The 15,242-nt window shown below is 36.3% G+C and overlaps 1 long non-coding RNA gene across 1 annotated transcript; it reads right to left on the bottom strand.

The window, feature by feature from the left end:
• Positions 1–339: 339 nt before the first annotated feature.
• On the bottom strand, positions 340–14,975 carry LOC120885058 (uncharacterized). The gene is made up of 2 exons (XR_013429188.1): positions 1,048–14,975; positions 340–671 (listed from the first exon to the last, which is right to left on the bottom strand). It is a non-coding gene; the product is annotated as an uncharacterized LOC120885058 (long non-coding RNA).
• Between the last annotated feature and the right edge of the window lie 267 nt (positions 14,976–15,242).

Below are 15,242 nucleotides of genomic sequence, written 5' to 3'. Positions count from 1 at the left end.
ACCCCATTTCTCTAAAGGAAGGGAAATGTTCTCTGAGCCTATGAAGAATCTGCATACTTTAGACTTAACTCTGGTTAGTAAACATATTACATTTCATCACAGAAGATGTGTGTGCACCATATTAGCCCACATACCATGAAGAGTGTCCAGGCATAACCATGAGATCTGGCAACAATGCTGAGAAAGTCCTTTGTAACAGCCACAAACAGAAGACAGTTTACAGTGTGTGTGTGTGTGTGTGTGTGTGTGTGTGTGTGTGTGTGTGTGTGTGTGTTTTCATTAATTTTTTTTAAACACATAGCCAAAACAAGAAGTCAGGAAAAATATTTGCAGACCATATGATACAGAATTAATCTTTATTAAAAAGCCCAAAATGCAATAAGAAAATGTTAAATAATTCCAGCAAAAAACAGGTACTAGATCTACATAGGAGAAAATGTGGCCAATAAATACATAACAAAAAGTTCAACATTTGTAGTTACCAAATAATAAAAATCAAAATAATTAGATAATATCTTGTACCTACTAAATTAACTCTCTCAGCCTAAAAGGGGGTATTCCAAGTGCTGATGAGGAGCAGTGAGATCTGCAAGGTCCGAAAACAGCAAGATGGCAGGCACCGGGTTATCAGGAGTCTGAGGGATGTTCATCCCGAGCCAGTGAATCCATTTCTGGGCAATCATAAGAACATAATACAAACTATGGGGAAACAATGCAAACAATTATAATACTAATACCCAGGACTTCACGCATACTAGGCAAGTGTCCTAACATAGACCACATCCCCAGCTCCTGCATAAATATATACATATATTTTTAAAAAATAAGGAACAAAAAGTAATCTCTCCCCTATTTTTCAACCAGAAATTTTCTTTTGTGAAGATCATCACAAAAAATGGAAGAATTAGAAAGGGTTCAAAGTAAAGTAACCAAGAGAATTACAATAGGTTGCCATGTATTTTAGTGCTAAAACTCTGGAATGAGCTACCAAGACCCTTGTGAATGTCTTCTCTAACCAAATCTTAATAACTTTTTATCCTCAACTACCTTAAAAGGCACAGGGCCTGGTCTTCAGTCTTTAAGAAGTGAAGGGAACAACTGGTCAATCGATCTGAGGAAACAATGGAAGCAAAGTTAAGTGACTTGTCCTGTAACCAATAGGTATGCTCCATGTTCTCTACATAAACACCATGAAATTTAATGCTAAATGATCCTGCAGGAAAAAAAAAGAAAAGAAAAGAAAAAATATCCTTCAGGAGTGGCCCTCCTCATTCTACAGCTGAGCTCACAGGACTCCATGACATCAGGCCGAGGTGGTCTACGGTACATCAGTGTTCCAATCGGGCATAGTGAGACTCCAGAGAGCCTGTGACAACCACATGGCCCCCAAGGCTCCCTGCAGTTGCTTAGCTCCTATGACTCCAAGACCAAAGCTCCGTCCTCCTTCCCAAGCTACTTCAGAAAGGTGCAGTAGGAAAACAGAGGCCTCTGTGGATGAATAGGCATTCACCTCCTTTAGAAATAGTACTCTTTAGAAGTAACTATTTGAATGCACACAGTAGGGTTGAGTTTTTGCAGACAAGGACATGTCCTGTATCCTACCATAGGCACTTTGCACTGGTGCATAGCAGCAGTCACATTAGCCAACCCTACTGGCAATCATAAAAAAATATTTTGAGTCATGAAAAAGTATAAGCAAGGCCACAATTTTGCGCATTGCTTTAGCCATCCCTGTTGTCTACAGATGACAGTTTTTGTTAAAGGGCCTTCATTTATTATGTGTACAGTCTGTTCTTGGTGAAGCTAGCAATTGCTCAAATTCAAGCTGTGTACTGGAGCAGCCATTAGTACTGTCTCCTGAGGATTTCAGCCCTGGGGATTTTGTATCCCTGTCAGTAAAAAAAATTAGCCATTGAAGCTCTTCAGCTCACCTCCTACATTCCCCAGTCCCTTTCTATCATAACTGTCTCATTTTAAGCCCTGATCTCTTCTTGCCTTAATTGATGTTATAACCCTCCTTTTGTTTTTAGTAACAGCTTGTTGACATATAAATCACATAGCAAATTCAAGACCAATTTAGTGGTTTTAGCATATTCACAGTTGAACTCATAGCCCTTTAACAAAACACCACCACTGCACCACATTCCATCACCCCAAAAAGAAACCTGCACCCATTAGCAGTCACTGCCCATCTCCCTACCCTGGCCCCCCGCAACAACTAATCTCCTTTCTGTCTCTACAGATATGCCTGCAATGGACATTTCATATAAATGGAATCAAGAGAATATGTGATCTTGTTCCTGGTTTCTTTCACTTAGTATAGTACTCTCAAGATTCAACCATGTTGTAACATGTATCAGTATTTCTTTTTATGATCAAATAATGTTTAATTACAGATATATAAAATGGATACAATATGAAAACTGATTTTCACATGTTCACCAGTTATTAGACATTTGGATAAAATGAATAATGCTGCTATGAATAGTCATATACAAGGTTTTCCTTGCTATAAACTCTATAGTAAAAAATGGAATGACATTCATTTTAGTAAAGTGAATGTAGCAGTTTTTCCAACTTATTTAGCTACAACCCTCCCCATCTTTCTTCTCTTCTAAATTATGATACAAGCTCAAATAATCAGATAGGATTCTCACCAAGTTGCTTAGACCTCACTTTTTGCTGAGGCTGGCTTTGAACTTACGATCCCCCCTGCCTTTACCTCCTGAGCCACTGGGATTAAAGGCATGCGTGAGCCACTGTGCCAGGCCACTCTTTTCATTTTCTGAGACAAGGTCTCACTAAGTTGCTTAGGACCTCACTAAGTAGCTGAGGCTGGCTTTGAACTTGGGATCCTCCTTACTCAGCCCCCAAGTTATTGAAATTACAGCATACACCACTGTGCCCAGCAAAATCAGTATTCTATGAAGTTAACAAAATATTTTTCTGAATACAGCATAAATGTTACTCAGGAATTGAATCCCCCAAAATTTTAGTCTTACTCACATTATAATAATTTTTAAAAATTGGACAAAAAATGAAATGAACACATAGGAACTATTCTACATATTAGCTAAAACACTCAACCCACATATGCAATAATAGTTGGAAAAGTGTGACCTAACAGTTTCTAGGAAAGACTCTTAGACATTTTGTACTATATTGATTTTGAATGGCAGGATAATCTTCTTAAGATGGCTTTAAGAAATAATAATCACTTGTCCTACCTATATTTAAAACTTCAAGTTTTTCACATTAATTTTAATATTTCATTAAAGTATCACATTAAAAACATAAAAACATTCTAATTAATACTTGTGTTTAGTTTAACACTGTGTTAACAGACAAAGTTTCATCCAATTCTAGCCATAAAATCTTGATAATGTGGGTGGAAAAGGCTTTTTGATGATCTTTTCCTTTTTTGTTTCTGTAGATGAAATATTTAAGTTCAAACAATGTGAAAATAAATGTAAAGAAACATTCCAAAGATCTGAAACTGATTTTTTACAGTATGGGCAGTTATTCCTTTCTTTGCTCCATTTTATATATAATCTGTTAAAATTTAAAGTATGATAAACTACAGAGCTGACAGTTTAACTGATGCTTCCTTTAAGTATGTGACATAATTTGAGATTCCCCACCCCAAATAACCTTTATTTCAGTAACATATTTAGTACAAAGTTATTACCTGTGTGAGGAAGGAAGCAGAGGAAAGTGAACAGAATGGGGCTGAGACCCCCAGGTACTCACAGGAATGCTCAGGGGCTCTACACAGCCCGTCTGCAGGGGAATGAAGGCAAGGGTTACATTGTAGATACTGAGCCTGCCCGCTCTTCAGAACTAATCAGGCCAAGGCCCTATCCAGGATACAACTCCAGACTAAGAAAATTACATGGTGGAGAATCTAAACTGAGTAACACAGGAATGAAAGTGACAAAGGAAAATGAGGTCCAGACAAAAGTAGGGGAGGGAAGAAAGGCAGGAGATTGCAGAAGTGAGCAGCCACACATTAAGACACTTAAGACACTTCCCACAAGCAACAGAAGAGAGAGCCCTTGAGCCATAAAACCAGACTTCCTTCTAAAAGTTCAAGATATTTCATATAAAAACGAGCAACTAAAGCATTGAAGGAAAATGCCATATAAATGTATTTCAAGAAAAAAACTTTAAAAGAAGGTTATTCATATGAATAATAAAGGCACTCCAGAAATACGTGCCTACAAAATACATAAAAAACTATAATATCTCAACACAAAAAAGGACTTATTATAATGAGAAATAAAAGACTAATATAATCCAGAACAGCATAGCCACAGTACAGAACAATATAACTATAAGGATTAGAAAACCTCACAAAGTAGTAAAATAAATTAGGAATTATTTAAGAAATATAAACTAGAAATAACATACAGTTCAGTTAAAAAAAAAAGTTAATAATTTATGATAAACAAAAGAGGGAAAAAAGCAGGAAGTTTTTAAAGTAACAAAGAATGAAGACATTTCCGGTCCTGGTTGAAGTGGAGTAAGCACACTCTAGTTCATCTTTACCACTGATTACAGCTAAAAACTCTGGAGGGAAGCCATACTGATCAATTGAAAAGCCTCTACATTGGGTAGGATGACGCACATGGAGGGGACTTTCCTGCATTGGCCCCTTTAGCCCGTGCACCTCCCAGCTTACTCTCAAGCCAGCCAGAACGCCAGAAGAAAAACCCCAGGAATGACTGTGTCTCGTCAGGGCAGCAGTGGCAAGGATCAAAAGTATCCCTGAAAGTTTTTGGCTCTTTCCAGTCTGACCACCAGGAAAGAAGCTCAAGGAGCTTGAGAGCAGGGAAGGGATCCCAGAGAGCAGGAGGCTGGAAAAAGAGGTCCTTTAAATTACTCTATGAAATCCTGAGCTGCACTTGTGAAGAACTGACCAGGACCAAAAGGGCAAAGGCTTTGAATCTGAACTGTGATGTGGACCATCCCCAGGTCCTTTGATTGGCCCCTCATGGTACACAAGGGGACCACCTGTATTAATTTCCTCCGAGTGCTGTAAATAGTTAGCACAAACTTAGTGGCTTACAACAGTATATTTATTATCTTATGGTTCTAGGTGTCTTTACATTAATTAGGTCTACAATGTTCCTTTTACCATGTAAGGTAACATACTCCCAGGTTCTGGGAAATAGGTCATGGACATCTAATTGGGGAGTCATCTAATTATTCAGACTACCACAGGGATACAACAGAAAGGCACTACAACTTTGAGCCAACAGAAAGTAGGCCAGGGCTTTTGGTCTGAACCTACCCATTTTGATTGTCTGCTAAAACAAAAAAGATCAGCATTCTCCCCAAGACTGTAACTAAGCCCAAAATCTCATAAATGTTAAAAATGCCCAGAGCCTCATCCAAAATTACTTGAACAAAATTACAAAGAAGCAGGAATACATTAAATTCTCAAGAGAAAAAACAATCTGGGCTGGGATTGTGGCTCAGCGGTAGAGAGCACTCGCCTAGCACGGGTGGGACTCGGATTCGATCCTCAGCACCACATAAAAATAAAGGCATTGTGTTGTGTCCATCTACACCTAAAAAATAAATATTTTTAAAAAAAGAAAAAGCAATCCATAAACACAAACCATGAAATTGATCAGATGCTGAAATAATCAAATTTTGATAAAAATAAAAATAATTTATGATAAACAAAAGAGGGAAAAAAGCAGGAAGTTTTTAAAGTAGCAAACAATGAAGACATTTCCAGTCTTGGTTGAAGAAAAAAATTTTTAAAATGTCAGAGATTTGCAGGACAATATTGAAAGGTCTAACATTTGGGTTAGGGTTGTGGCTCAGGGGCAGAGCTCTTGCCTAGCATGTGTGAGGCACTGAGTTCAATCCTCAGCACCACATTAAAAAAATAATAAATAAACAAATAAAGACATTCTGTCTGTTTACAACTACCAAAAGAGAGAGAGAGAGAGAGAGAGAGAGAGAGAGAGAGAGAGAGAGAGAGAGAGAGAGAGAGAGAGAGGTCGGTCTAACATTCATTTAACTGAAATCCCAACAGAAGAGGAGAAAGGAATTGATGCAAATAGAGAATTTGAAGAAATTATGACTGAAAATTCCCTATCTCGGTAGAATTCACAAATTTGCAGATACAAGGATCAGTAAATCCTATAAGGAATAATCTCAAAGAAACCCAAGACTGATTTTTTTGCTGAAAAGGAAAAAAAAAATACTGTCTTAAAGCAGCCAGAGAAAATCAACACATTACATAATTCAAATGACTCCTGTGAAACTATCAAGAAGAAAATCATTTCAAAAAGTAACAAAGACTATGCTATTGAGGGACCAGGACTTACGCATGTCTCAAGCTGCTGCCCAGAAATATGGACTCTTAAACTGAACTCAGGAATGTGAACTTCTGAACTGGACCAAGTCTGCAAAAACCACCATCCTCCTTTAATGAATGTTACAGTTGTAATTGTCACCTAGAGATAGGTTTGGCAAGCCATCATATATGTCTAGTGATGTATAGCCTGGAATTAGGTTAACTTCTGCTTCAATCACCTTCCTTTTAAACAGCTTGTACAAGCTGCCTGGAATTTTCTTTATCTTATACTTCTTCCTTTTAAAAGGCCTGCAAAAAAGGGCTCTCTTTGGAACATTCATTCAGAACCATGAGTCTGTGCCTCCTGAACTGCAATTTTCAAGACTCCAAGTAAAGTTATTTTACAGTCTTTGAGCTCAAATTGATTGACATTATGAATCTCTCATCAGAAACTATAGAGGCTAGGAGGCCATAAAATAACATTTTAAAGTGCTAAAAGAAAAGAACTGTCAACCCAGATTCTATGTCTAGTAAACATATCCTTCCAAAATAAAGGTACAATAAAGATACTGATGAAGGAAAAATAAGAATTTGTCATTACTAGATCTTCTTCAAAGAAATGCCAAAGGAAATTCTTCAGATGGAAAAAAATGAAACCTAGAACTTCAGTAATGAAGGAAGAGCAACAGAAACAATAAATGTCTGGGTAATATAATAAATTATTGTTTACCCTTTAAGTTTTTAAAAATATTTGTGATTGTTGAAAGAAAAAATAATAACATTATTTTATGGGACTTTCAATGTATATAAACATAACTCATATGGCAACTATGATATAGGGCTAGAAAACATATATTTTACACAAGGTGGAAAAATATTAATTTTCAGTAGATTGTGAAAAGTATGTGTAAGTACCAGAGAAAACCCTACAAGCAGTGCACAGAGATACAGTCAAAAGTCAAGAGGTAAATTAAAATGAAATACTAAACTATTTAATCCGAAAGAAAAAACAGAAGAGGGGCTTGGGGTTTAGTTCAATGGTAAAGTACTTGCCTAGCATGCCTGAAGCCCTGGGTTCTAACCCCAGCTCCTCTTCCTCTACCCGACCCCCACCCATCATTATCATAATTTTAAAAAGAGGAGATGAATAGATAATAAAATGGTAGAGTTAAATAATTACATTAAAGGTAATCCCATTCATTAGGATGGCTTCTAACTACTCCCAACCCCCCACAAAAACACCATAAAATAATAAGTGTCATTGAGGTTGTAGAGAAATTAGAAACTTGTACACAGTAAATGAGAATATAAAACAGTGTAGCTGCTAAAGAAAACACTTAAAAAGTTAAATTTGGAACTACCACATGATTCAGCAATTCCACTTTGGCATATATGCATAAAAGATATATCTCACACACACACACACACACACACACACACACACACACACACACTCACACTCACAGACAACAACTCAGAAACTCAAAGAGATATTTATAGTATTATTTGCAAGAGCCAAAAGGTAGAAGCAACCCAAATATCAACTGAAGGATGAAGGGATAAACAGAATGTGTTTCGGACAGGTGCTAGTACATAGATGAACATTAAGGACATTAGGCTGAGTGAAATAAGTCAGACACAAAGACAAATATTGTAGATTCCACTTATATGAGGCTCTAAGAGTCATGAAATTCATAGAGATAGAAAGTAGAATGGTGGAGCACACCTGTAATCCCAGCAGCTCAAGAGGCTGAGGCAGGAGGATCTCAAGTTCAAAGCCAGCCTCAGCAATTTATCCATATGCTAAGCAACTTGTCTCTAAATTAAATACAAAATAGGGCTGAGTTGGTGGCTCAGTGGTTGAGCCTGAGTTCAATTCCTGGGACCTCCCCTTTCTAAAAAATAGAAAGGTGGATTCCCCAGGGAATGGGGAAGCAAAGAGTGAGGAGTTATTGTTTAATGAGTACAGAGCTTCAGTTTTACAACATGAAAAGAGCTCTGGAATGGGTGGTAGCACAACAATGTAAGTGCAGTTAATGCCACTGAAAGCAGTTAGAATGCCAAATTATGTGCTACAAAATTAAGCACAATTAAAAATACATATATTAAATGTAACTAACCCAAACACACCAATTTTAAAAGACTGTTAGATTTTAAAAAATAAAAAGCATTCCATCTATAACTCTAAATTATAGTTTATATAAATTATAAGTTTAAGGGGGAGAGAAGAGAGGAGAGAAAGGGGGAAATAATAAGGAATGATACTGGCCAAATTATATTGATATACTGTGTGCATGTTAGCGTATATAACAACACACCCATTATGTACAACTACAATGTACCAAAAAAAAATAGTTATAAATCTTAATATAATAAAGATAAATTAAAAGTAAAATGATGAAGACTGTTAAGAGAATGGAAAAACAAGCCACTGACTGTGCGAAAATAATTGCAAACACATATCTAAAAAAAAAAAAAATTGGTATCCAAAACATACAAAGAACTCTTAAAATACAACAATAAAAACCAAACAACTCAAAAAGGTCTCGGCAAAAGATCTAAAGAGATACTGCACCATCTGCAGAGAGCAAATTCACATGTGGAAAGATGTTCAATTTGTGGGCTGGGGTTGTGTGGTTATTGCCCTCAGTGGTAGAGCGCTTGCCTAGCATGTGTGAGGCACTGGGTTCAATTCTCAGCACCATATATAAATTAGTGAATAAAATAAAGGTCCATTAACAATTAAAATATATAATTTTTAAAAGATGTTCAATTTGTAATTCAATATGGAATTAAAATTAAAACAACAATGAGACACTACTACTACACCTAGTAGAAGGACAAAAAACCCAAAACACAGACACCACCAAATGCTGGTGAGAATGTGAAACAGGAACTCTCATTCACTGCTGGTGGGAATGCAAAATGGTACACTCTGGAAGACAGTCTGGCAGCTTCTTAGAAATCTGAACATACCCTTTTCCATGTAATCCAGGAGTCACAGTACTTGGTATTTACCCAATAAGCTGAAAACATGCCCACACAAAACCTGTACATGAATATTCACATCTTTATTCACAACTGCCAAACCTTGGAAGCAACCAAGATGTGATTCAATAAGTGAATGGCATATCCACGCAATGAGATAATATTCTGTGCTACAAAGAAATGAGCTATCAAGTAACCTAAGTGTATATTGCTAAGTGAAAGAAGCAAATCTGAAAAGACCACATATTTGTATTGTTCTATGTATATAACATTCTGGAAAAGGAAAACCATGAAGACAATAAAAATGTCAGTGGTATATGGGCAAATGCCAATAATCCCAGCTACTCTGGAGGCTAATGGAGGAGGATTACAAGTTCCAGGCCAGCTTGGCAATACAGTGAGACTCTGTCTCAAATTTTTAAAAAATTAAAAGGGCTGGGCTGGGGATGTGGCTCAAGTGGTAGCGTGCTCGCCTGGCATGCGTGCGGCCTGGGTTCAATCCTCAGCACCACATACAAACAAACATGTTGTGTCCGCCGAAAACTAAAAAATAAATATTAAAAATTCTCTCTTAAAAAAAAAAGGGTGGGGGGCTGGGGAATGTAGCTCAGTGGTAGAATGCTCCTGGGCTCAATCCCCAGTAGTGCAAAATAAAAACAAAACACCACAGAAACCCCACAGAACATCAGTGATTACTAATGAGAGGAAAGAAAGAATGCATAGGTGGAGCACAAAGGATTCTTAGGGCAATGAAACTATTAAATGATCCTGCAGTGAGACACATGGTACTATATATTTATCAAAGCCCATAGAATATGTAATACAAAGACTGATTCCCTAATGAAAACTTTAGTTAATAATGATATATCAATATTTGTTATAATAAATGTATCACATTAATAATGTAAGATGTTAATAATGGGGAAGTGGAGGAAGAGATAAAAGTGGGCAAGAGATAAAAGAGAACCCTGTATATTCAATTTTTCTGAAAATTTAAACTATTTTTAAAAGTCTCATAATTTAAAGTATGCAAAAAATTGTCTAGAATAGCTCCCTTTGATATAAGAAAAAAGAGGGGAAATAAATATACATATTCTTGTTTACTTTAGCAAAAGAAAAACTAGACAAAGAAAAACTAATGAGACTAGTTACCTACACAGTGGAAGTAAGAGGGCACTGACACTTGGTCTAACTTCTCTGCCTATGTTAATGTTTTACATACTGCAAAAAATAATCAATGAGGGTGGACTGAAACCTAAAACTGAATTCAAACAATAACTAAAACTATCTAACTCAATTTTATTTCAAAAAGTAACATCATCAGGGTAAATGCAGGAAAATGAAAAGCAGATTAATCCCAGTGTCATTTGAAGTCAGTATTTAGGCTGTTGAAACTCATGTTCATAGAATACTAATGCTATGGCAGTCTTGTGAAAAGCAATAATAAAATCAAGTAAAACCAGAATCCGATTAAGGCACTAGATCAGTGCTGACCCACAAAAATATAATGCACGGCATACATACTTTTAAATTTTCTTGTAACCACATTATAAATAATAAAACAAACTAGGTGCGAAACAATTAAAAATATGATTTCAACAATCAATATAAAAAGTATTAAATAGTACATAGTTTTCTGTAATAAATCTTCCAAATTATTATGAATTTTATACTCACAACACATCTTAACTTGAACTAGACACATTTCAAGTGTTCAATAGCTATATGTAGCTAGTTGCTACCATAATGCACAGTACAGCACATCCAAGAACCAATTGATGAGAAATAAATAGTCAAATGAACATGTTAACCTCACCATAGGGATTAGAACAGCAAAATCCTGACTATGGGAAATTCAATAGGTTTCTTCAACAAATTAATGGCAAGGAAAAAGGTGAGATTGAGGAAGCTGTAGACTAAGAGATTTAAAATCAAAGGAGGAGGAGGAGGAAAAAAAACCAGGAAAATCAGAAATGTAATGTTTAGAAATTCACACAAGTGATAAAAATAATTTAGAAAAGCAAAGAAGTCATTATCACAAATGTGGACTGGTTGCATTTGAGGAAAAAATGGAGGTTTTAATCAGAATGAAGCATAGGAGAGCTTCTGGGCTATCTAATAAAGTGTGTGCATCTTATAAAAGATGAATCCATACAAATCTATACCTTTTGTTTGAAGCAGTTTTCCATTTGTTATGTTACAATTAAAATGTTCAGTAAATACATATTAGATGGAAAATTTTGAGATTAACAATAGCACACCCTTGGGGCTGGGGTTGTGGCTCAAGCCGCAGCGCGCTCACCTGGCATGCGTGTGGCCCGGGTTCGATCCTCAGCACCACATACAAACAAAGATGTTGTGTCCGCCGAGAACTAAAAAATCAATATTAAAAATTCTCTCTCTCTCACACACACTCTCTCTCCTCTCTCACTCTCTCTTTAAAAAAAAAAAAAAACAAAACAAAACAATAGCACACCCTATCCCCAAACTTAACACCTCTATTCCCCCAGTTTCTAATCTTCTAGAATAAAATATCTTTACTCTTATTTGAGACCAACACCCCCTCCAGTCTCTTCAGGACTCCTGGCCCACTAATCATCATTTCTCTTTTCCATCTTTATCTCCACCTTCCTATTGAGGCACTATAGGAAAATGGCAAATAACTGGGCTCTTATTTCAGAAAACCAGGGCTCAAATTCTGGTTATACTATTTAACTTGTTGTCTGATCCTCAACAAGTAACAATCTGTCTGTGATTAACTCTCCTCATTAAAGGAGGAAAATAAGAGTACCTAAGTCATAGGTTTGATCTACTTTTTAATTAATATACATAAATCCCTTTGGAAAGAGCCTGGAATCTAGTGCATTTTCAATAAAGATTAGCTGTTATCGTTATCCTGCCACCTCCACCATCACCTCCATACCTTCAGTATACACATACATACACTCAGGTTTTCCAGTTTCATCTAAATCCTTTCCTTAACTCCATGTCCCTCTCTACTTGTGTACTCCTTCCCTTTTGCCTTAAAGCATCACAGATCACCAAACTGCTATATGTATGGGCAACATTTTAATACATATTTTACTGCCTCCACTGGAGCATTTGATACTGTTGTTTTTAACCCCAATTCTCTCCACCTTGAGTTCTGTGACACTATTCTTTTAGCTGTCCTGCTTTTGAGATGATATGATTATCATCAATTCTAAAATACCCTGTACCTGCAGCTTAGATGCTGCTGTCCTTCTATTTGTCATTTTCATTCCACTTTGAAAGTACTGTCCAAGTGATCTGATTCGTATTCACAGTTTGAATAAGTACCTACAGGCAGCTAACCTAAGTCTTCCAGCTCTGAACTCTTATAAGCTTTAGATAGTATTTACCTAAATACCAGCTGGACCTGGATGTCAAAATGCCCAATACTGCATTCACTTCAGATTTGTTCCTCCCTCCTATTCATTCTCCGGTAATGCATTATTATCTACCTGACCACCATGGCAGAAACCCAAGTGCAATTCTAGGTCTCTTCTCTATCCTTTTCGCCAACATCCAATCATTGGGCTTACTGATTTTACCTATAAATTTCTTAGAAATTATTTCTTTCTCATCTTTACTATAACCACCCTAATTGGGGCCTGCAGCATCTCTCATCTGGAATACAAAAAGGGAATAAGAAGTCCTTGCAGACTTCTAAAGCTACTTTCTTTTCTACTTTATTTTAAAGCAAAGTAGAACTGCCCAGAGTTGCCTGAACTTAACATGCTTGATGTTTGTATATATTGTTATACTGCTTCCTCTGCCTGGAATGTTCTTTCTCAACTTTTTATTAGATTCCTTCATTTTTCAAGATGCTGTTAAGATACCATAACCAGGGAAAAAACTTCATAGCTGGGCAAAGTTGCGCATGCCTGTAACCCCAATGACTAGGGGAGGCTAAAACAGAAGGACTGCAAGTTTGAGGGCTGCCTGGGCAACTTAGCAAGACCAGACTCTCACTCAAAGGGGGGAGGGGGGAGTTGGAGATGTAGCACAGAGGTAGAGTGCTCCTGGGTTCAAATGCCAGTACTTAAAAAAGGAAAAGAAAAAACCTTCATAAAGCCCAGGATAGGTTAAATTCTCTCCCTCTATACCCCATAGCATCTCAACTACATTGTTATTATTGCACTTACCCAATCTATTTTTAATTTTTCTTAATGTCTTCTTCTACTGAACAGTTATTTCCAAGGGCAGAGACTATTTTACTGATCTTTATATTTTTAGTGCTTAGCACAGACTTGGCACGAGGCAGGTATAATATATTTTGTTAAAAGGAGGTAGCTATTTTCCACTTATTACTGCCAAATGAACAAGTTTTAATTTGATTTTCATCACATCATGATGCTGTTCAAAAACATTTAAGGCTTGTCACATTATAAAGTACAAATATCTTTACATTTATCCCCCATGACAAAACTCCACACTATCTACACAGTTTTATCTTGCACCACACTCCTTCCTTTTATTTACCCTTGATTCTAAACTAGTCTACTCAGCTTTCCAAACTGACCTTTTGATCTCTGCCTCCCCATACCTTTAGAACCCATAAAATTCCAGCCCTTTAAAATCAATACTTAGTAACTCCTTAGCAATTAACCCAGGATCTGTATGATATTAAAAGCATTGTAATGGAATCCTGAATTGAACAGTCAGAAATAACTTCCATGTCACCAGCAATTGAGTAGTAGGGGCAAAGCTTAGATAACTTTTGTCCAACTCAGAAAAGATATTATATTAAGAAAAACATTGAGCTTTTATTTTCTGTCTTACCCACCTTTTTTTCCTCCAATCCAGCCTTCCTTCACCTTGAACAGCTTGAAGCTCATCAGAAATGAGGAAGAAAGAAGTGCCTAGTGTAGGATTTCTTTCCCAAAAGCTATGCTGTTTTTGTCAATCAAAATTCTAACATGAATAAGTTCTAGATGGCCAGAATTCCAGTAAGAAAATCAATGTCCTGAAACCTTTGGTGTGTGGTCTTTTGATCCTATCATATTACCTCCTCCTAAGTGCCCCTACAAAGACCAACTATTTGTTTTTGGAAGAAGAGGTGCAATCAGGAAAATAGTAGGCACTAATGATTAGCATTAAGTCAAAAAAAGAAGAAAGTCTGACTCAAACACCTCCAAACACTCTGAAGGTAACTGTGCTACTAAAAGGGAAGGAGAGGATCACCAGTGCAAAATCTTCCAAAGAATATCTAATTCCCTCTGAGTTCTTATATTTATAACATGAGCGACTAGTGGAAGGAAAATTAATAGGGCAAAAATAAGACAGAACAAAAAGTACATGTAGTTATTCAAAAACTTCAAAATCATTTGTAAAAATAATATAACACACTAAGGCACTCCCATTGAGACTTCTATTACAATAACCAACCAAACTACAAAATTTCAGGATTGGTTCTTAAAAGAATAAAAAACAATATTAAAGTATTCAACTTTTATTCAACTTTGCATTAGCCAAATAGAAGCTAGTTAGAAACGGAAGGTATCCTCTGTGTGTCCCACATGCCTGGCACAGTACCTGGGACATAACATATGAATGTAGAGGGAAGAGAGGGAATTTAGATTTTTAAAAAATATTCAATAGATAACTTTGCAGGTGCTAGGGCATAGGGATAACATGAAATACATATTTTAAGACTAACCTCTGATTTTACTGTAGTTTTGAGTCCTTTGGGAACTAAATCTGGATAAATAAAGCTTAACTTCATCTCCAAAGTTCTAAAATCTTGATTGAGCTTCAACTGCAATTATCAGGTCTTTATCTAAATATTCAGATAGAAAAACAAATTTCAAAAGTCATCCATTTGATTCCATTCAATTTGATGTCTAGTTTAGACAATCTTCAACTAAATTAAAACCACATTTTCTCAACAGAAAAAGCTTTCAGCTAAAAAAAAAAAAAA

This window comes from Ictidomys tridecemlineatus, chromosome 12 (assembly GCF_052094955.1).
Source record: "Ictidomys tridecemlineatus isolate mIctTri1 chromosome 12, mIctTri1.hap1, whole genome shotgun sequence".
NCBI classification, from domain to species: domain Eukaryota; kingdom Metazoa; phylum Chordata; class Mammalia; order Rodentia; family Sciuridae; genus Ictidomys; species Ictidomys tridecemlineatus.
The sequence above is the reverse complement of the archived record's forward strand: the minus strand, read 5'-3'. Positions and strand labels throughout refer to the sequence as shown.